This window comes from Protopterus annectens, chromosome 1.part1, assembly GCF_019279795.1.
Source record: "Protopterus annectens isolate FY-2018-M chromosome 1.part1, PAN1.0, whole genome shotgun sequence".
In the NCBI taxonomy this organism is placed as follows: Eukaryota; Metazoa; Chordata; order Ceratodontiformes; family Protopteridae; genus Protopterus; species Protopterus annectens.
This window is the reverse complement of record NC_056726.1, coordinates 299,903,927-299,928,086: the sequence shown is the minus strand read 5'-3', so window position 1 is coordinate 299,928,086 and position 24,160 is coordinate 299,903,927. Positions and strand designations below refer to the sequence as shown.

Genomic DNA, 24,160 nt, shown 5'->3' with positions numbered 1-24,160 from the left:
CTTAGGCAAGGCTCAAAAGACAAACCCACCTCCATAGGTATCACAAGGGATGAGAAACGAAGAGTAATGCTACTCAACGCCAGAAGTCTAAACCTCAAGATGCACACACACAAAACTCTCCTTAGCATGGAGAACATCGATATCTGTGCAGTAACAGAAACCTGGTTCAGGGCTCCCGAGAGCACCCCAGCACTACCAGGTTATACCTCATACCATGCTTTTCGGCCCCAAAACTTGGATGAACCACAAAAGGAGGGGGAGTATCGATGTTCATCAAAGATACCCACACCTCCAGGTTGGTGGCAAAGCACGAAGCATCAGAGACTATCCATGTGCAACTAACAGTGGGTAAAACTGCCTTCCAGTTTATAGCCTGCTACAGACCACCCTCCCAAACCCAGGAGCCCCACTCTGCCTTCCTGAGAACACTGGAAAATATGAAGGTCTCTCCAAACACCATTATATTGGGCGACTTCAACTGCCCAAACATAGACTGGGAGCATTACTCTAGCTCCAACACCCTAGCCCAATGGTTCCTAGAATTTATAAACTCAAATGCTATGGAACAACTTGTTACCACTCCCACAAGAGGGGAAAACATACTGTATCTGATCATCACCAACATGGGGACTCTATGCTCAGACCAGAAGTGTATCCCTCACTGGTAAGATCAGACTATAAACTAATCTCACTGGATATTCACATCCCGATCCCACCCCCTGCCCAGAAAACCACAGTGAAAAACTTCTCTAAAGCAAATTTCACACTCCTCAAAACTGAGGTGGAATCCTTCAAAGCCCCCGGGCCTGTGGAAAATACGGCCCAGACCACAGAATCCTTTATAAACGCATTCTATGAACACCTTCAGGAATGCATGGATCATGCAATCCCAAATAAAACCAAGACCCAATCCTCCAAAGGCAGACGTCCTGTCTGGTGGTCCCCAGCCATAAACAAACTATAGAATAGAAGGAGGAAGCTACTAAATGATAGAGTAAAATCCCAGAAAGGGAAGGCATCACTGATCAGTATTAGCAAAAAACTACGGGCACACATAAAATTGTCTAAGGCCAGCTTCGAGAGAAAAATTGCACAGGACACTAAGGATAAATCACAAGGCTTTCTTTAGTTATGTTAGGAACCTGGGTGGTAATTCCCCAGATATGCTCAGAATTAGTCCAAAATGACAAAAAATACACCGAACCCACAGACATTGCCAACATCCTAGCTGACAGGTTCAGCGCAAACTCACCCCCCACCACCACCACCACCACCAAAAGGGCAAATATCTATCCCAGCAGAGTGCTGCCCCCCTGACATCTCAGATGCTCAGGTAAGAGCCGCCTTCTCCAAAGCAAAAAACACAGCATCAATGGGACCAGACGGTGTCCCGGGCTGTGTCCTACATGAACTCCAAGAAGAGCTAAACCCAAACATAAAACTACTGTTCAATCTCAGCCTTACTACAGGTTATGTGCCCAAAGAGTGGCGTACAGCAACAGTGGTCCCTCTCCATAAAGGTGGTGCCTCAACGGATCCTGGAAACTATCGCCCCATAAGCTTGACTAGCTTGGTCTGCAAAGCTATGGAAAGGATCATCGTGGACCTCATAAATAAAGATACTGGGGACCTACAAACACTGGATCCTACCCAGTTCGGCTTTGTTAAGGGAAGATCCTGCCTCTTAAACCTGGTTGATTTCTTTGAAGCAGTCACCAAGGCCATTGACTAGGGGAAGGTGGTCCACACAGCCAACCTGGACCTCGCAAAAGCCTTCGATACAATACCCCACTCGGGCATTATAGATGAGCTCACCAGCTTAAATATAAACCCCTATGTCACTAGATGGATTGCAAATTGGCTCAAGGACAGAACCCACATGGTTAGAATTGCTGGAGCCATGTCAGACTCCAAACCAGTTACAAGTGGTGTCCCACAAGGCTCAGTCCTGGGACCTCTCTTGTTCGGTATATATTTCTCGGAGGTACAGGCCAACACAGAAGGACTGTGGCTGACCAAGTTTGCAGATGACTGCAAACTGGGCGCCATAATCGACTCTCCAGCCGACACAAGCATCCTCCAAAAGGGCCTCATAGAAACAGACAACTGGTGCCAGAGCCATGACCTCAAGCTAAATGCCAAAAAGTGTATAGTCATCCCCTTTGGCAAAAACAAAGTGCCCACAAATTACCACATAGATGGTAATCCATTAAGTCCAGAAGAAGTAATTAGGGACCTGGGGACCCAAGTTGATAGCAATCTCTCATTTGACAACCACGTGGCCAAAGTGGTTAGAAAAACCTTTTATATAGCCCACCTAATCATGAAGGGATTCGCATGTAGATCAGGGGACGTCATCGTGCCTCTTTACTCATCCCTCATCAGGCCCATAATTGAGTACAATGCCCCTTTTGGGATGTACCTTACCAGACACCTTCAGCAACTGGAAAGACCCCAAAAGTACCTCACCAAGAGGATCAAAGGGCTCAAACAGATGCCATATGCTGCCCGGTTAAAGAAACTCCAGCTCTACTCAGTGGCATACCGCCTGTTCAGAGGCGATCTGTGCCTGACGTATAAAGCCATGTCCAACCTGGAATTAATGTACATACTGCACCTCAGAAAATCCAAATCCCATCGAGCTACGTGCTCGAGAGACTTGAACCTCAGCACTGAAATAAATAGGACATGCTGGAGGGACAGATTCATAACCCAGAGGCTCCCTTCACTCTGGAATAAAATCCCAGTCCAGGTTAGGCAGAGTCCCTCATTGACTCTCTTCAAGAGGAATCTTGATGAGTGGATGGGAGATCGTAGGTTTACCCCGGGTATCACTTCTGTGTCACTGTTAGACAGAGGCACAGTATACTAACCTCGAAAAAGGGCATAACAAAATAAATTTAAAATGGGTGGCGAAAGCCAAACACATTCTGGCTAGGCTTATAAATGCCCTAGGGCAGATAGCCTAGTATGAACCTATGAATACACTCGAACATCTGCATTTTTGGTAAGTGTACACAACTGTACTTTCCTGGACCTAGTCCACAAGTGGGGTAAACCACAAATAGATCTGATTGCCTCCTCTCTGAACAGACAACTTCCACTGGTTTGTACCAGGGCACCCAGCCCCCTAGAAAGAACAATGGACACCTTTTCTATCTCATGGAAGGGGATGTTTCTCTATACATTCCCCCCTTCCCACTCCTACCAAAAGTCCTGTTGAAAATTAAGCAGGACAAACCAAAAATCTTGATCCCCTTTTTGCCAAGGCAGCGTTGGTTCCCCCTCCTCCTACATTTAGCCAGGCACAATCACACGTTACCTCACAGAGTGGACCTTTTCACACAGGACAAGTGATCCCTAATCCATCCCCATTTGGAATCTCTGAGCCTAACCCTGTAGGTGATAGAGTTTTGAATCCCTTTCAGACACCTTCATACAGAGGTTGTGCTTAATGTCCTGCAGGAGACAAGGGAAACCCAGTACTAGGAGATCGTATTGGTCCAAATGGAAATTATTTTCCATTTAATGTCTTCAAAGACAGCTAGATCCATTTCAAGGAGAGGTCCCTTTAATGCTACCCTACCTGTGTGAATTGTTGCAAGCAGGGCTGGCATATTCTTCTGTTAAGGCCCACTTAGCTGCTATTTCTGCTTGTCTGCCTCTTGACCCTCCTCTTGCTTCCTGACTTCCAGTGAAGTTATTTCTTAATGGAGTACTGCATCTTAGGCCCCAAGGAGGCCTTTTCCACTCCCATGGGACCTGAAATATGGTTTAGAGATGCTCATGGTTGCTCCTTTTGAACCAGCATCAAAAGTCTCTCTAAAATATTGCACTTGGAAGAGATTGCTTTTGGTGGCCCTGACATCAGTCAGGAGAGTGTTAAAGCTCCAGGCCGTCATGATCACCCCTCCTTTCCTAGTCTTCCACAGGGGATAGAATGACCCTAAGGCCCAACATGTCCTTCATGCCTAAAGTGGTCAATGAGCTGTCCCTGAACGAATGTAGTCACCTCTCCACCTTTTTTCCACATCCCCAGAATGACAGTGAGAGAATCCTGCATTCCCTTGTTCACAGACAACTAAGATTCTACCTTGACAAGACCAAGTTCCTTAGTTGATCAGAGCAGTTGTTTGTCTCCTTTCACGCCAGAGCTCTGGGAAAAGCGGTGACAAATCAGACTATTAATGCCTGGATTTCCAGGGCCATCTCCTATTGTTACACCTACCGTGGCAAACATCTACCCTCAAAAATGAAAGCCCACTCCACTAGACCCATGGCCTTATTTGTATCCTTCTTTAAAGGGCTGGACACTGCCTTCATTCTAGAGGCAGCTACCTGGACATCTGTCCTTACCTTCACCAAACACTACAAACTGGACCATATTTCCGGATCTAGAGCAGGGTTTGTTAGGGCAATCCTGCATGGATTCTTGGAAAATAGTTCCATACCACCACCCTCTTCTTTCCTTTGAGCTTTGTCACTCACTTAGAAGTTATGAATGCTGCAACATGGGAATAGAACAACATAGAATAGTTGTGTAAAATCTTACAATAACTATAGATGTCCTCCTCTACAATGTTGCAATATTCTGTCCCTCTCTCCTACCCCCGTATACCATAATTAAATATATATAAATAGTGTGTGTGTCTATATGTATATATATATATATGTATATATATATATATATATATATATATACATACATATATGTGTATATATGTAAATATATGTATGTATATATATATATATATATATATATATATATATATGTGTGTGTGTATATATATATATATATATATATATATATATATATATATATATATATATATATATACATATATACATATGCCTTCTTGGATGACATAGGACTTGTGTAGCTGTTCTGGGACTGGGGCATTCATTTCTGGGGAAAGGTATGTGCAGACGTCACTTTTATGGCCCACGCACAGACATCCCATATACCTTGCAGTGACTAAAGCTTTTGCATACAGGACGGACGTTCAGGTAGTTAAGCAGAGGATAACCCCAAACGTTATGAATACTGCAACATGGAATAGAAGGACATCTATGGTTATGGTAAGATTTTACACACACATTCTTTCCTGAATATTCCAGGGTTAGCTGGGAGGTCCATGTTTTATTTCTACTTCAAAGGGGACCATTTTGTGGTCTGACCTTACCAAGGAAGACATTGTAATAGGGGATTTGCAGTATTCTCCCGTATTAGTTAGGACTACATACAGTGTGGTTGTAACCCTAATTGGTGTATTGACAGTCTGGTCCAGGAAGTTTGTATTTACAAAAATCCAGGAATCTCTGTGCCTGTATGTTTGGTGTCATATATGATTTTCAGTTAATAGTGGGGTATCTAAACTAGTCCATGAATATGGTATCCGGTTGGGTGATGAGTGTTTCTAATAAGTTTAAGTACATGGTGTGGGTTTCCTGGGTCATAGAGGGGGGCCTATAACTTGCAAGAAGTGGTATTGGATTTTGCCTCTGGTTATTTGAATGTGGAGAAGCTCAAGTGCATTTCCCTGTTTGGCCAGCCTTGAAATACATTTATTTTTCATGTAAATCGAGACACTTCCACCTTTAGTCCTTGTTTGTGTAGTAAGTGGTCTAAATGTGTGGAAGGCATTCTAAACTTGCACTGTTGGTGTGCTCTCCATGACTTTAAACCATGTCTCAGTGACTGCACAGATGTCAGCATTCTCTAGGGTGAAGAGAGTTTCTAGGTAGTGGAGTTTTTTTGTTTAGAGTCCTAGCTTTGAATGGTAATACCTTTAGATTTTCTTGGTTTTGATTTGCTGTGTCGTAAGTACTTTCACTTTGGCATTGCCTAAAAATAACTCTGGGGAAGAAGATATTTTAGCTAATATTCGAAAGCCAAGATGAGAGAGGTGGAGACCATCCATGGCAAAGTACCATGGTCTGTTGACCATCTCCTTCCATGCTGAGAAATATTGCACCCCCTTAGACTGACACCAGAAACTAAGCCAATTATTAGTCTATTCGTATTGTGGCATCTTCTGTGGAGAATGTAAAATGCTACTCACTGCTAGGCTTATACCAGCCTGGAACACACATTCACAGAGCTCCATGATGTGTCTCTCCATATAGTCTAGGGACGTATGTCCAAGGTCATTTGCACCCACATGGACTATGACTGAGTCATACTGGTACTTGTTTGTGGTCCAGTGACCTAAGTGCATGTGTAACTTGGCCCCTGTTAAGCAACTGACCCAGACTTTCTCCTTACTCAGCCTGGTGAGAGGGCCATCAGTGTGTCTCACAATGGTGTCTCCAATACCTAGATTGTTGGGTTGTGTGGCGGCTTGCGTTATGTGCTTAGAAGTAGAGGCTCCATGAGATGTAGCGGTTTGTGTTGATGTGTTCATTTTGAAAGACTGCATTCAGGGCTGCTGCAGTATGTATGTATACGTTGTCTAGGAGATCATTGGGGTTTAGCCAAGGTGACCCTTTTATTACAGGCCCTAAACTGGGGCACTCAAGGGCTTCCCTGGAAGCCAGGTCTGCCATCCTGTCCTCCCGGCCCTCAGGGGAGTGGAGATAGGGAAGCGCGGTGTCTCACACCTGGGGCTGGCCAGGGGAGTTGGTTGCCAGCATGGGCGGGCCGAGGGCTGCCCCTGGAAGCCAGATCACCATTCAGACTAAACAGTCTAAACCAGGACATTTCCACGTCCTGAAGACAACGTTTGGGATTCCAGGACAGAGACTTCCAAACCGGGACAGTTGGTCACCTTGGGTTTAGGAAGGTTACATTTAAGAGTCTCAGCATATATTGGTCTGTCTGCTTTGAATTGTGTGTGATGGGTGCAGCATGTGTAACACTGACAACCTTATTGACATTAGGTGTACTTTTTTTGTGAGTGCTTTGCCTTCAGTGACATTGTGTAAATACATCTCTTACATACCATATCAGTTTGAGAATTAATTGATTGTCAGTGAATATGACACAATTTCTACATTGCCTCAGGATACCCATACCCACCAAGATGGTCTTCAAGAATTGATCCAACTGTGGGACATAGTGGGAGAGCTCATATCCATGGCAGCAGTCCCTTTTTTTATTGATTAGACAGTTGGAGTGTGAATTTATTTATTTATTTATTTATTTATTTATTGCAGTTGTATTTATTACTGCCACGAAGAACCCGTTTTCAATGGAGTCCTGGGGAGAAAAGCTCCAAAAAAGAATAAATGTACATTAACATTTGACAATAATTTCTAGGTACATTGTAGTAAAAGAACATAAGCAAAATATAAAAGTTTGTTACAATTTGATAGTAACAGCCTTGGTATATGCTATAGAATCAACAAACGCAAACATAGAAGATGAAAACAGTAGGTTATGGTAATTAAAGGGCATGTAGTTGAGTTGGTTATGTAGTAGAGTAGGTTATGAGGGGTGGGTGCATGAGCACTCCCATAGAGATGCTAGGTGTGAGAAAAGAGATTTCTTGAAGGTAGAATGATTAGTGGTAGTGCGGATGTTAGGTGGAAGAGAGTTCCAGAGGCGAGCGAGGCTGAAGGAAAGAAGGTTTTTGCCTGGGGGATGAGTGGGTTTGTGCACTTCAAGTAGATTCTGATTATTGGACCTTAGGACTCTGTTTGGTAGGTGCATCTTGAGGGCAGAAGAAAGGGAGGGACAGTTGGAGGGGTTTAGAATCAGCTTGTGGGCTAGAGTTAGTTGAGTGTAAGTGAGATAGTTGGGAAGTTCTAGCCATTTTAGTTTTTGGAGGGAGATACAGTAGTGGGTGGAAGACCTATGAGAGGTGGCAAATTTAGCAATTTTGTTATAACATGAGGAGAGCTGTTTTTTTAAAGAGGACTGAAGATTTGTAAGTAGAGGGGCACCATAGAGAAGGGAGGGGATAAGAAAGGAAGTAGCTAGAGTGGTTTTAGTGGTGGATGTAAGATAGGCATTTTGTCTATACAGCATGCCAAGTTTTTGATGTGTTTTTTTGATGTTTTTGGAGGTGGGAATTAAATTTTAGCTGGTTGTCGATCTGGACCCCGAGTAGTTTGGTGTCTGACACTATTTCGAGAGGTAGGTTATTTTGACTGGTAACTAAGAATGAGTTAATGTTGGGGGGAGTGAGTTTTGAGGGAGTAAATAACATTAATTTGGTCTTGGTGGCATTGAGAGCTAGATGATTTCTTAGCATCCATTGCTCTGTGGAGGAAAAGGCATCTTGAGTAAGTTTTTGTAGTGTGGGGATAGAAGAGGCAGAGCAGATGATAGTAGAATCATCAGCATATTGGATGATGCTCGAGAGGGGGATAGATTTGTAGAAGTCATTAATAAAGATATTGAAGAGTAGAGGACCCAGTATGGAGCCTTGTGGAACTCCAGTAGGGGTATTTAGGTAAGAGGAAATTGCTTTTTTCCATTTAACAGCTTGATGTCTGTTTGATAGATAGCTAGAGAACCAGTTCACAGAGGAGGTAGAGAGGTAGAGTTTGGAGAGTTTCGTTAGGAGCAGACTGTGAGAGATAGTATCGAAGGCTTTTGAAAGATCAAGGAGGATGGTGGAAACAATTTGACCTGAGTCACGGGCTTTGTTGACGATTTCAAGAAAGGAGAGAAGGGCAGTCATGGTGCTATGATTAGGTCTGAAACCGTGTTGTGTGGGGGTGATAAGTTTGTTATCTAGAAGATGAGGAAGAAGTTGGAGTTGTACACATTTTTCAAGGATTTTTGAAATGGGGGACAGGATGGCTATGGTACGGAAGTTATTAATGCTGTTATTGTTACCACCTTTGTGTAATGGTATGATAAATGCTTGTTTCCAAATTTGGGGAACTGTGCCTTCTTGTAGGGAGCGATTAATTAAGATGCTGATGGGATAGGCAAGGCTTTCAGCAGCAATACTGAGAAAGTAAGATGGGATATTATCAGAGCATTGGTACAAGGTTTCAATTTCTGAAGGAATTTCTTAATGGTAGCAGTAGGAATGGGATTTAAAGTGAAGAGAGTGCAGTCAGGGGGTGTTGAATTCTGGGGTGGTAAGGATGTGGGTGGGATTTGTGTAGAGTAGGGGATAGTGGGATTAGTGGGTGGTGGGTATGGAGTGGATGCAGAGATATTGGGGGTGGGTGAAGGGGTGTTAGGTGTTGGGGAGGAGATAGAAAAAGAGGAGGTAAGTTTGGAAATAGAGTCAATGAAGAAGGAATTAAATTGGGTGGCTAAGTCTAGTTCTGGAGCATTTGGGTCTGGGGTGGGAGTATCTGGTTTGCTGGGGTGGAGGAGAGAGGAGATTCCTTTCCAGAATTTTTGAGGGTTGTTTTTGTTATGGTTTTGGAGTGTATAGTAATAGTTCCGTCGATCACAAGAGATATGTTTCTTAACTTTGTTGCGAAGCATTTTGTATTCGTTAAGGAGTGGGGTTGCCTTATGTTTTTGGAAGCGTGCCCATGCTTTGTCTCTATGCTTCATGGTAGAAAGAGTAGTTTTAGATAGCCAAGGGGCTGATTTAGCTTTTATTCTCTTAGTCCGTAGGGGAGCTTGAGAGTCAAGTAATTTTAAGAATGTTGAGTTAAAGTATGAGACGGCATTGTCTAGAGGTAGTGTTTTTAGACAGGTCCAATTTACTGCTTTAAGTGAGTTAGAAAAGGTTATTGGGTTGAAGTTTTTTTGGTCACGGATAGTAATGATGTTGTGGGTCTGTTGATGGATGGTGGGAAATCGGTGGGTAAAGGTGGGTAGGTGGTCACCTAGTGGGTCGGGAAGGATACCAGTGTTGGTGAAATAGTGGGGATGAGAGACTAGAATCCAATCCAATATACTCCCATTTGAGGGGTTATTGGCTGGGTATGTGGGCAAGTTGATTAGTTGTGAAAAATTGTAGAGGTTGATATTGTTGGTGTTTGCAGGAGCCTGGATAGAGGCCCAGTTAATGTTTACATCCCCAAGGATTATGGTTTCATTGCTAATGTTACTGGATAGCCAAGAGAGTATAAGTTCAAGTGTAGAGATGTTATCTCCTGGGGGGATATAGAGGGAAGCTATACATATGTGTTTGTGATTATTGATGTGTAGAAGAGTAAGGAGAAGTTCAGCGTTATTAAAATATGGGATAGGTTTGTTGTAGGGAGAAACTACTAGGGAGGAAGAGTATAAAAGTGCTACTCCTCCACCCTTTCTGAGAGGTCTATCCTTTCTTATGATTGAGTAGTGAAATAGTCAAGATGTCAGGGTTAACAAGTTCAGGTTTACTCTTGTCCTCCGCAGGGAGAGAGTTGTAATTTAAAGTTCATGAATGACAACTGGCTGGTTGCTACTAGTGTCAAACAGTCAGGAATCGATGCACTCTTCTTCCCTCACCAGGAGCAAAATATAAGCACAAATTCCAAGCTGGCCCCTGTGAGTCAGTGTTAGGCTTTCTGTTGATCAGCAGTTTCCATGAAATAATGTCCCTCTGATTCTTTCTCTCACCAGGAGCAAAACAGAAGCACTAAGCGCAAGATGACTCCTGAGAGGCAGATTTTTTGGCTCTCCGGTAATGGGTGGTCTTGGAGTTAATAGCGCAGATTTTAAAGTAAGATGGAAAATGGGTTAATATCCTAAGAGCTGCAGTGGAAGATATATTAGAAGGGAGTGGGCACGTTGTACTTTGGTTGTATGGAATACAGTAGGATGGCCAATATATTTAAATAGCTGAAGGGGAGTTTGTTTGTCTTTTCGGCTTTTCTCAGTTAGGGGTCGCCACAGCGGAACTCTGGTCCGTTAATGATTGGCAGTAGATTTTTTTCTTTTATGGTGCCGAGTTGCCAGCTCGACGCCCAACCTTCTGCGAAGGCACACCCATTTACGCACGTCTTTCGGAGGCCACTCGACCGCGGGGAGGACATGCAAACTCCACACAGAAGGCACTCCAGCTGAGAATCGAACAGGAAAACCTCTTGCTGTGAGGCAACAATGCTACTGCTGTACCACCGTGGCTTGGGGAGTGATTTCACAGAATAATTTTGTGCGTACTCACAACAGTCATTGAAAGGGGAGAGGAAAGGAGATATGTGGTCAAAGTAACATAAGGGACAGGAAACTAGAAAGACAGTCAAGTTTAAAAACACAACACCACCAGGGTGGGAATATCTCAATTTCTGTTTGACTCGCAAGAGACAGCTCTGGTCTGTTTACTAGTTTAAATATACAGTTAAAAGCAGAGTACAAGTAAATCACAGTGTAAAGAAAACAAATCACAATATGCAAAATAGAAGGCAAAACAGTAATACAAGAAAGCAAAAAAGCAAACTAACCTTTCCCTTACAGCAAGTTGTGGCAGAGTCTGGGTGAGCTTTTCCAGTAAAGCTATTCCCAAGTTCAGAATATTACCCATTCACAACTTATCCCTTATTCCCCATTTACATTTTCTGGTGATTTTTAGATGTAATAGATGCATATCATCAGATTCCTGTAGATCCATATTTCAGATGTTTAAGATTTTGTCTGCCCTTTGATTCATCCAGTGATCCAAGGATATTCATAAAAATGTCCAGCTCCTTTGGTGCCTACTGCAGACTGCAAGACATTAACATTTTATTACTTTGAAAAACGTTCTGCAAGGATAAGCAAATTGTCTAAGTGTGAGTAATATTTTACCTGGGTAAAGGATCTCCTACATAGACTGGGTTTTCGGGAGAACATATAAAAAACATTTGTCCGACTCCTCACAAGATTGTTTTCCTGGGTATCTCCTGGACACTTCATTTCAAACATTTTTTTCCACAGGAAAAAGTAGATTTGTATGTTGATCTATTCCTGTGTTTTTCCACTTAGACTACTGTCTCAGCCAAGAAGTCTCTTAAGGATATTGGGTCTCATGGCTTCTGTGATTCTCTTGATCTCTCTTGTAAGACTGCATGTGGGAAAAATCCAGTGTTGCCTGAAGTCAGTATGGTCCCAACATCAACATCCCCTGACATTCCAGATCCCAGTTTTGGGGTTTATGAAAATGGGGATTGTTTTGGTGGCGACACTAAAGTTGTCATAATCCAGGTTTCCCATTCTCCCTTCTAGCTTCAGCACAATCTGTCGCAGTGGATGCCTGTGACTTTGCTTGGGGAGCAGTGTCTGTGGGAATAAAATTGCAAGGTCTTTTGAATATAAAAGATGGACCAAACATCCTAACATCCCTCACTCCTCAGAAAATATTGCTACCTCATTCAACACACACGTCATCCAAACCATACTATCACTAGCTAAACAACACAACCCCCCTCCCCTCCAACCCACACCTTCAACTGGTAATCTCCCTACTGCCTTCTCTTTTTCTCCTGTACCTACCTCCAACATAAAAAAACTCTTAACTAAACGTAAACCCACCAAATTAACAGCAGACAACCTCCCAAGTGAATACCTACAAGTCGCAGCTGATGCTCTGGCCTACCCAGTATCCATCTTGATTAACCGATCTCTGTCAGAATGTTACGTTCCCACACTGTGGAAAGTATCACATATAATTCCCCTCCACAAAGGCGGACCCTCCGCAGAACTAACCAATTACCGCCCCATAGCTATTCTCTCTCCACTCTCCAAAATACTAGAGAGATGCATACACTCTCCGGTCTCAGACTACCTACTTACTAACAACCTCCTTTCCAGTACTCAGCATGGTTTCTGACCAAACCATAGCACCACCACTGCCTTACTCTCCTTTACTAACACTATCCTTCAGCATAAAAACAATGGCTATCTCTCCTCTGCTACTTTCGTAGACCTATCTAAAGCATTTGACATGGTCCCACACAAACAACTTATCTCTGTCCTCAATAATTTATCCTTCTCACAATCCGTCACCAACTGGTTTCAGAGTTACCTGTCTGACCGCCAACAATCTGTTGTATGGCAGAATGACATATTTCCCCAACTACCTGTCTCCATAGGGGTTCCCCAAGGATCCATCCTTGCACCCCTACTCCTCTCTGTTTACACCAATCATCTAGCCTCTGCCACCAAACATGGCGCACACATACAATACGCAGATGACTCGACCATCATCTGCTCAGCCCAGTCCCTACCCAAACTGCAAAAAGTCACACAGGAAGCCTTTTCCTCTGTTGAAACATGGTTATCCGATGCCCAATTAATACTCAACCCAAACAAAACTAAACTACTTATCTTCCAACCCACCAAACATACTCAAAACAACTCTCACTTTAACATCACAGCAAAAGACGACACCACTATATACCCAACTGAACACACCAAATTGCTGGGAGTGGAAGTAGACAATAAACTAAAATTTGACATTCACATATCCATGACCATAAAAAAGTCCACAAAAAACTAGGAACGTTATACAGAAATAAGCAATTTCTCACCAAAGCAGCAAAGATTTCAATAGCAAATTCTCACCTTATCACCACCCTACTTTATGCCTCTCCAATGTATACCAACCTAAGGCAATGTGATCTAAGCAAGCTAGAGACCTGCTACAACAAAATCGCCAAATTCGCCACAGGGGCATCCTACCGTAGTCACCACCGTCTCTCACTTGCTGAACTGAGCTGGCTTGAACTCCCTCACCTCCTTCAGTGGTATCAACTCTCACTCGCCCACAAACTAGTAAACCATCCGCTAAATGTCCCATCCCTCCAGAATCTACTCCAACCCTATTGCACCACCAGACCACTAAGATCCAGCAACAAAAATCATTTGCAAATCACTAAAGCCAATAACTCTGCTGGTGAAGCACTATTCTCTTGCGCCATAGCCAAATTATGGAACTCACTCCCACCCACAATTACCTCCGTACCATCTTGCAGCCACTTCAAAACTTTCCTAAAAGCACACCTAAAAACATGCTGGCTATGCCCTTGCAACTCCCACTCTAATATCATCCACCCCATCCAACCACTACCTTTCTCTCCACTCTACTAACTGCCTTGATTATAGCAAGCTCAGATGCTCATAAGCGTAGTACTTATTATACAGCAGGAACTTCATTGTAACATTTGTTAATGTCTGTTATGTACTTCACAGATAAAGATTCTGATTGTCTACTGATGTACTATGTTCTTCATCTGTAAATATGTTGCAATTGCTATGTTAAATTGTTAATCGCTATGTAATCCAATGTAACGACTGTCTGTTTATTTTACTGCGGAGCTTTTCTCCCCGGGCCTCTGCTGAAAATGGACCTACGTCCAGTCGGACACTCCCGGTCAACAAATTTAAATAAATAAACTAAAACATGTAAAATAAGAGATGTTGGCACTTATATGCTCCCACCCATCTCAATTATCTGTGTACCCCTAGACATCTAGAAGTGTTTACAGACAGTACCACAGTGATGTATTATATAAACAAAGGAAACCAGATAATTACTCTGTGTAGATTAGTCACAGTAGCCTGAAGTATAGCTTTACAACACATTGTCACTCTTACAGGTATCTTGTATACCATCAAAACAAAAGTGTGACCAGGACAGGCCATCACGAATGGAAATTGATTTAGAAGATCTTCAAGAATTGATCCAGCTGTGGGAAATACCTCAGGTAGGTTCTGCTTCCTTTCAAAACAATCAACTGACAAAGTTTTGATCTACAAGGACTCCATGCAAGAAGTCATGAAAGATGGATGCTTTTTCATCCCCTTGGACAGGATTGTTCTATATGCTTTACCACCCGTTCCAGTAATATCCTTGGCCTTTCTGAAGATTCAGAAGGACTCTCCGTATATCATTTTGGCGACTCACTTCTGGCCCAGGCGGCAATGGTTCTCTCTTACTTTGAAAATAGCCAGGGGCAATTATCAAAATCTTCTCACAGACCGAATTTACTCTCCCAAGACAAGGGGTGCTTGATGCATCCCGACCCCAAACAACTGCAGGTGACTGCTTGGATGATAGAATTTTAATACTGCTTAGACACCTTTTTTCTGGGGATATGCAGCAGGAATTAATGCAGACAAGAAAACCTGTTAGAAAATTATATATTTGTAAGTGGAAAAGTTTTTTCTAGTTGATGCTAAATAAAGAACCAGCACCCATTCATGTTTATTTATTTGACATTTGTTATCCGGGTATGTCCAGCTGAGCCAAGTGGCCCATTTTCAGTGGAGACCCGAGGAGAAAAGCTCCAGTTTACAGATATTTACAAGAAAGTGTAGAATAGAGAATACAAATGTTTACATGCAGCATTGAAAAATAGAATACAAAGACTAGATATACAGTAGTGGATGTGAAGAGAGAGTACAGTTGTTAGTATGCAGTAATGAAACTTAATTTACATGGACTATACAGCAATAATCTGTTTTGTACAATGCGTGTGTAATGTTAAGTGTTTCTCTGGTTCTACATTATTTGTGAGTTACTGCCCACTATCCTCTCTTTCTCCTCTGTCAAGATTCATTTGTCAGCCATTTCAGCAAGTTTGTCCATAGATCCTCCTGTTTCAATGTGATCTCACATGAAAATGTTTTTGAAAAAGGTGTTGCATTCTGAGCCTTCTGAGAAACGGGTGACTTTTCCTTGGAATGTATATTTTGTGTTAGAAGAACTAATTATTGCTCCATTTGAACCAGCTCATCAGGCTGATTTGATGCTCTTAACATGGTAAACAGTTTTATTAATTGCTCTGACATCTGCAAGAAGAGTATTTGACTTGTAAGTTTTTATGGTGGGTTAACCTTTTCTCGTTTTCAAGAAAGATAGGGCTTCCTTAGAACTAATCTTTCATTTATCCCTCAAACAGTATCCAGGTTTACTTAGTTCCAAGCTGTCCTTCTCAATCTCTTCTTTCCAGAACCTAAAAATGAAGGAGAGAGGATAACTCCTTACCTTGGATGTCCACAGACAACTCTGGTACTATCTTGACAGAAGAAAATATTTCAGGAACTGTGGTCAGTTCATTTCTTGTGAAGATAAAAAAAAAAGGCAACTTTTGTCAAAACAGACAATTTCTAAGTGATTGTCTCATGCTATTACCTTTTGTTATACCCACCAGAACAAGGTAGTTCCAGGTAGGGTCAAGTCTCCGTCTACCAGGTCCTTGACTTAGTCTGTGGCTTTTTGGAAAGGATTGGATTTTAGAAGTATTCTGTAATCACACTTTTACAAAGCGCTAAAAACTAGTTTCCTTTTCCAGAATTAGAAGAGGCTTTGTTAGGACCATTCTCCAAGAGTTCCTGGACCCTCATCCTTCCTAGTCACTCTGAGCTATGGTAATCTACTCGTGTAGCTAAGGCTATTGCAGAAGTGATCTATATAATGAACATAGTACCGTTGTGTAATTAAACTTTACCGTAACACTAGGTGTTCGAATGGTCACTGCCACAATAGTTGCCCCCTTCCTCCTTATTTTTGTATGCTTTTTCTGTCAGGGTGAAGACCTTAGTTTTTTTTTTTTTTTTTTAACATTTTTGAGCCTCCATCACTATGTTGGCTTGAAACCTCTGAAGGGCTTGGCGCCCAAAACTGACTTTTCTAGTCAGCTTATCTCAAGCTGACTAACCAATTTGAGTTTGTGGAAGGTACCATGAAGCTTTGAAAGCTGGCTGGTTGTTGTCTTTAGTAGGATATAACCCATATAGCTAAGGCTGCTGTAACAGTGATCATTCATATGGGTCTACTTCAGAAGACTGAAAAACCAAAAAAACTGAAAATTCAAAATACTAAATGATGAAGTTTGCCCCTTCTCCACTGTTGTGCAATGTTGGAGTTGGTATGTATAGTTAGCAAGTGTGTGTGTGTGTGTGTGGGGGGGGGGGCAGCCCCCCCCCCCCCATGAGGGGTGCAGGGGAGCTTACCCCTTGCATTAAAAATGTGTTCAGTATTTTGAATTTTCAGTCTTTTGGGATTCAGTCTTTTGGTTTGTCAGTCTTCTGAAGTCGACCCCATTATATACTGTTAAGGTGAGATTACTTAACTGTAATTCCCTGTGCAAAAGACCATTTCAGAGAAATCCTTAGATCGGTGGGAGATAGTATTGATAATGGGGGAGCCATCTGTCATTACTGCAGAGCTTACCTGGTCTTTTCAGTTACTCTTTCCGTATGAGTGTAAATATGTCCATGTATTTATTTATACATACAGAGACATGTACGTGTATCTGTGTTGTGTGTATGTAGGTATAAAAGAGTATAATAAACTAGCTGCAGCTATTAAAATGGAAAATGAAACACTTCACAAACTCTTATCTCTCTTCCTTACCTTCATTTTTCCCAGGCTTGTCCAGCCATAACAGCTGTGTATTTTACTGTACCGGTGACACTGATGTCATTGCTGACATCTGCCATACAGATGTTTGTGTCATTGTTTACAGGCCATTGTTGGTAAACCATTACCTTGTTTTAGCCAGCATAGACTTTTTCTAGGATTGATTTCACAGTATCAGCTATCTGACTCCCTTCCCTCATAGCAGATGTTTGACTTGCAGCCTAGAGTGCTTCTGTCTCTTTCCAGTTTATGATAACTTGTGTGCCTACAGCAAGAGATAGTGTGTGTTCAGAACACACAGTGGAGGCCACCGAACAGTGTGTCAGCTTGTAAAGATTCTTATAAAGTGTATGTAGGAGACAGATTATTTAGAACGAGACCCGTCTTTGGAGGATATGGAGGGGGATGGTGGTGCTTCTTTATGTTCTCTAGTTAATCCTAAATTTGTGGAAATTCTCCAGCTTTTGTAACCGAAGGAAACTGAACACTAGACCCAGTATCTTTTTCCATTGCAGACTTCAGAAAGCATGTGGGCTACCTCAGCAGTCTGTCTAGTTGGTCCCTTCTTTAGTGGACATTTTACTAGTTGTAATCAGTATAAAGCATGGGGAAACCCAGACATCATGGCCCCTGTAAGGTACAGAAGAGATTTCCTGTCTCTTAAGTGTTCAGTTACACATCATAGATTCTAGAGTTGTAGACGACTTCAGGAAATGTTTTTACATCCTCCACTTTGACCTTCAGGGTGCTGAATAATCTGATCTTCATGTGGTATTTGAACATGATTTATCACATGAACGACTGTGTGTGACAAATTGAATTCCTGACATCTCTCAAAAGTCAAGGGCCAGACATCCTTGTCTGAGTTTGAGCAAGCTTATGGCTCACATTAGGTACAACATGACAGAACTGTTCGCTCAAGAGGATCTGGCATTGTCATCTGCTGTCACTCCTGGTTATGCTCAATACCTCTCACTAAAGTGAACTTTGTTGATATTACTTTCAAAGGTGTTGTGTTTTGTTCAGAAGTAGATGAGTATTAGAATGAAATGAAAGGACAGACCTGCATTAATGTCTTCATCCTCCCTAGAGATCCTTTGCTAGGATGCAGAGAAGTCACCAGTGTTTCATTGCAGCTCTCTGCCAGAACAGCTAGAGCCTGCTTGAAAGTCGGTCTTAGTCTCCAGAAGCTGGTGTCCATGAGAGTCCATGGCCAGTCTGTAGGCAGTCCAAAGTGTTTCTGGTGTCTTTTCTGACTTTCTTCAGGAGCAGTCTGGAAACTCTGTACTTCCACATTTCAGCTTGGGTATACACCACACTTACCAGCTTGGGACATAGTTACAAAAAATATATCCGATTCCCTTTCTGTCCCACCTTAGCCTATCCCACCAAAATTACACTTGCAGGATGTCCCATCCAATCAGAAACAACAGGTAATAAAAGAAGTAAAATTGCTTGAAGAAAGGAGCCATCCAGAAGGCTCTAGATGATCAGCAAACTCAAGTGTTATTCCTAATTGTATCACACACCAAACAAATTAGAGAAATTTGAGACAGTTTCATATCCCAGTAGCCTCACTCTTTTCATACAAAATCTTTTTCATATTTCACCGTTCACTGTTTCCTTCTATGCTCTTTAGATACAAAGGATGCTTTCTTCCACGTCAAAATGGTCAGAAGATACCAAGTACTTCTGTGTAGAGGTCAGTCATTACCATTTCCAAGCACTACAATTTGGAATCACCACAGATCCCAGGGTGTTCAAGATGTGCATGTTAGTGAGTGCAGGTCTCTCTGGCTCTGGGGAATCATTTCTTCCCTTATATAGGTACATTTTTTCCTGGCTGACCCATCAAGAAACACACTCATGTGATAGATGAACAGTCTACTCAGGTTTTCATTCCTTAGGAGCTTCATTAAATTTGGAAACATTGCATATTCTTCCAACAGATAACCATCCTTAGATTAAGCAATGTTCTGGACCATTTGCCTTTGGAAAAAAATTCAAGTTTTCAAATGATACATCTCTTCTCATCTTGCTCTGCAGCAGTCATGTACCTTTGAGCCCATCTATGAGAGCCTTTGTTTAAATGCTTCTTTATACCAAATTATATGTGAGTGTTCCTTTGGGCACATTTTACAGTTGTCTTAACGTTTAGATTGTTTTAGTGCTTCAGTTTGTCAAGGGAAGGTATTATCAAACACTATTGTCTGCTGGAATATTTGTTTGTTTACATCTCTTGCTATGAATGTTTCCATCCTACAGTTGGGGTACAGTTCAAAAGGTGTTATAACCCTAATTTCCTCGTCCTGACTACATATCAGTGTACTAAGCAGAGAGCAGTTCTTTTCTTGCTCAAAGCCCTCCAGGACAATCTTCCCTTAAAGAGTACTGTCCATCCATACCATCAGTGTCATGATGGTATACTTTGCAAAAGGTATGCACAAGTCCATCATTTCCTGGTAGTCCTGTATATTCCTAGGACAGTGATGGTGAACTTTTTGGGCTTGGTGGGTCAAAAATTCGGAAAATGCCTAACTTGACTCTGCTGGTAGCCCCCCCCCACCAAACAAAAATAAATAAGTAAAAATAAAACGGCATAGCTCTCAATGCATCGGGGTTAAATCTAGAAATAAGAGACATGGACAGTTTTAAACTACTATTAATATGAGACCCTGACAGGAAAAAAAATTAATGTGAATTGATACACACTACATCTTCTAAGGTAAAGTCTATAAATCTAATTATTGTCATTAAGTGTAAAAAGTCACCAGTTTTAGGAGGGATTAAGAGGGACAGCACAAGCTTAGAAATGCAGACTACTTGCCCTTTGCAGGAGTGTAACCATGAAGAAAAAACAATGTTAGCACTGCCCTTTGCAGACTCTTATCGAGAAAGTATACCAAAATAGTTTTGAGGTTAATAACTTCCTTACCTCTGCAGCAGTGTTGTTGAACTGGCTCCTGGCATAGAATCATTCAGTGCACTTCACATGAGCAACAAATGCAAAAGCAGTGTCTTTGGTAACTCTGGTGTTGGTGATCGCTGGTGTGTCACCCAAAATTTTGTGGCGTGCCACTTTTGACACACGTGCCATAGGTAAACCATCACTGTCCTAGGAGATCTAGACTTTCAGCAGACAAGCTGAGTCACTGTATCTTCACATCTCTGGAGTGTTCCCTAAGCCCAGTTGTAGTTCATGCATCTTGAGGTGAGCAAGCCAGTCTGTGGTTCATTTTCACAACCATTAGCAAGTGCTTAAATTAATTTTGTCATTCCAACACACAGCGTACACACAGTGGATACATTTGTATATTCAAGGAGTTTGGAGTCTTTCTTATGCTTTTCCTTCTCATTTCGTCTGGTAGCAGAAGTCATTCAGAATTTAAAGCATGTTGCAGCAAAGACAAATCTAATTGCACCTTTTTTGGGTGACACAGGTATGTTTTTTTTTTCTGCTTCAAATTTATCTGCTGTGCCTACTTCAGATTTCCACTCAGAACCTTCTCGCATATCCCTCACAGAAGTCACATTGATGTCCTTCTATTCTCATGTTGCAGTATTCATAACCGTAGGGAGGTGGCTGCCTGCAGTACTGGACATACGGCCAGTATTTTATTTATTTATTTTATATTTGTTGACCTGGCTAGTCCAACTGGATATGTCCATTTTCAGCAGAGGCCTGGGGAGAAAAGCACCAACAATAGGCATAGACTATACATTACATTTATACATGTGAGATACAAGTATTGCATTCATTAGAAAATACGCAAGATTGACATGTACAATGACAATGTCTGACATTTTAAAACATACACAGTTTATGGGCTATCAGAAACATTCAAACATAGTACAGCATAAAGTATCCTTGAACCTAAGGATATAGGAGAATCAGTCAGAGTAAGTACAGGCACATAGCCAGTGTGTTTTTAAGTAATGTTTAAGGTTATTTTTGAATAGAGATATACCAAAGTCTTAGGATAAGAGGTACATGCGACATTGCATGTTAGAGCTATAAAGTGACATTTGCATGTACCCAAGCTAGAACTTTTCTGCTGCAGTTATCTTCGGACCTCCGATAGCCAACTCCGGGAATCTGTTTGCTTGTCTGACTTCGGATGTCCACTGCAGATAAGTACCCTTTTGGGTTTTTTGATTATATTCTTTCTTGCTTTCCAGACGTAAATGCCGGCTAGGAAGGGAAAGTGTGCTAGTGGAAGACATATTTTGTTTAGGGTAAGGCCATGACTGTCTTGTGACATCTGCCAGTCCTTTGTACCTAAAACTTTGCATAGCCACCTGGCCGCTTTAAAATTAAACTTAGAAAACCAAAAGCTTTAATATTTCGTGTTAGGTATGGAGAGTGGGGTAAGTACCTCCGAGGAGCCGCCTCAGAAGAAGGCCAAAAATGTTAGGCCCAACGTCCATGCTGCACCTCAGGAGTTCGGTGAGACTTGAGGCAGATGTTAGCCCAGGGTCTCATCGGATGTCAGTTTCACAGCTGGAACCATGATGGAAGCTGATTCATCAGAAAGAGTACATCATCTGAGGTTGATCAGCCATCAGGCCGTGATGACGAGGGGGAACCACGGTTCGTGGCATTGGAGGGGCCTAATACGGCCTTACCATCCACCCCGGCGTCAGCTGCAAAACACACTACTACTACTATTCCTCTTAAGAGGAAACAGAAAAGCACATTGTTACAGAACCAGCACCTGGATGGGAAGCCTTTTCTCAGAATTTATTCAGAGCCTTTCAGGCCCTACAGTCCCAGGTGCCCCAACCTTTCCTACCACCTGTGCAGACCTTGGAAGATTTAGAGGAAGAACTCTCTTCTTCTGATGAATCCCTGACTTATAGTTCCCAAATCGAGTCTCCCAAGCACTTTGCTACTCCTGAGGAGGAAGGATACCATTAGTCCTGAATCTCCTGGGGAGGAGTTCTCTTTTGGGGACGTCATTACACTTATGAAAGAACATTTAAAATGGCAGCTCTCTGATGTTTCTGAGACTAAAAATACATACTTTGAACTCTTACAGATGATGGAGCAGCCTTCCCCATCTGCAGTCCGTCCTCTGCTTCCAGACTTTAATGATGCCTTTCAGGCTGCATCTCAGACCCCAGATTCTCAGTCATCCAAACGTCCTGATAGGTTTTACAAGGTCCCCCAGGATGCACATTTTTTGTTCAAACCCCCCCCCCCACAGACTGCATTGCTGTATCAGCAGACAAATCTTCCAGACAGCTGCCTTCCTGTTCTCTGTTTCCCACAGATAAGGATAGCAAATTCATAGATAGACAGGGGAAGAAAATATGTATTTCATCCACACTAGACATTAGAGCTATTGACTGTCAGACACGCAAAGCTATGTTTGTGCTAGATACCCTGCCCAAGGCCTCTGCATTAATGCCAGATGTACCAAACTTTCCTGCAAAATCTCAGCTCTCCGCCCTGTTATCTGCTGCTTTTTAGGTGACCAGGCCCTCCATCAAGTGCAGTTATGATGCTGTAGAGGCCTCCATCATCCATATCTGCAAGCATCGGGTTTGGTCCACAGAAGGTACTCCTGGGTGAGACTCCAGCCCTCATACCCATGGATGTACAAGCCAAATTACTGGACGCTCCACTTGATAATAAGACTGTTGTTGACACTGCTTCTGCAGAGCTCTTAAAATCTCTCCAAGAGAAGGGCAAGGAGTTGCAAGATTTAAAACATTTGCTAGTCTCACCCCATTCCAAGGTACCACAGGAACTACCCACAAAAGACCGGTTTTGTAAGGACACAGTCTTCTCATTCTACTGCTCCAGAATCCAAAAGATGGAGGCACCCTAGGAAGCAAACCACTCCTAGACCCTCTTCCACCTCAGCCCCCTACCCTTTCGGAGGCAGCCTGTCCCTGACAGAGATCCTCCACTGTGACTCAAACCTTTTACTCACATCCCTCACATCCAATCCCCTATACCTCTGCCTCACCCTTTCCCTACTCTCGTGACGGAAAATCACCTCGGAGGCTTGGATCTTCTCCATCATCCAAAAAGGTTACTTCATGACTTGGTGGTCGGTTCCCCCCTTCCAGGGGACACCTCAACCCCTTTCAAACCAATTTTGTATCAGCTCCCTAGCCCAGGACACAATAGAAGTAGACCTGCCAAATCAGACAAACAAGGAATTTTACTCCAGGATGTTTCTGGCCCCAGGAAAGGATAGGCCTTGGAGACTAGTTCTGGATCTGTTTACCCTCAATCTATTTCTCAAAGTGCCTACCTTCAAGATGCTCACCTTGCCCCATCTCTTACCCCTTATCCCCAAGTAAGCCTTCATGATATCCCTGGATCTAAAAGATGCCTACCTTCATATCCCCGTTCATCACAACCACAGGAAGTTCCTACATTTTTCAGTAGGCTCCTCAGGTTTTCAGTTTTCTGCATTGCCTTCTGAGTTCTCTACAGCTCCAAGAGTGTTCACAAAGTGTCTAGCTCTGGTTACCGCCCACTGCAGAATCCAGGGCATATAAATAAATCCTTACCTAGGCGACCTGTTAATCCTACACCAGGACTGCAACTCCCTTCACCATCGCCTACACATGGTGTGCAAATTTGTGGCAGACGTGTAGGGTTCACAGTGAACCATCTAAAATCTCATATGAAACCTACCCACGATCTGGTCTTCCTAGGATGCAGAATAAGAACAGACAGGATGGCAGCCTTCATCACCAGCCAGAAGGTGGAAGCCCTCGCCCAATACTTCCAATCTGTTCTTCCCCTCCAAACCATCTCAGCTAGGGAGTTTGAGAACCCTAGGCCACATGGCATCCTTGATTCCCATGCTTTCTTTTGCAAGGCTTCATATGAGAAGGTTCCAATGGGTCTTGAAGAATCTGTGGAGCCAACACTCCCATCCTCTGAATGTTTCCCTCCCTGTTGTACCTTGCTTGAAAAATGAGCTGGAATGGTGGATTTCCTCCATCAA

General features: G+C 42.6%; 1 protein-coding gene across 7 annotated transcripts in view; it reads left to right on the top strand.

Moving 5' to 3' along the window:
* Positions 1–24,160, top strand: part of TCF20 (transcription factor 20) — a 2,163,179-nt gene that overhangs the window by 1,367,360 nt on the left and 771,659 nt on the right. For 3 of the 7 annotated variants that reach the window (XM_044074657.1, XM_044074648.1, XM_044074686.1), the window contains exon 1: positions 14,512–14,529. The exons of 3 other annotated variants lie outside the window; for them this stretch is intronic. The gene's annotated coding sequence lies outside the window, so the exon portion shown is untranslated. Of the gene's footprint in view, positions 1–14,511; positions 14,530–24,160 lie in introns of those variants that run through there. One more of the 7 variants, XM_044074695.1, reaches the window with a different exon arrangement.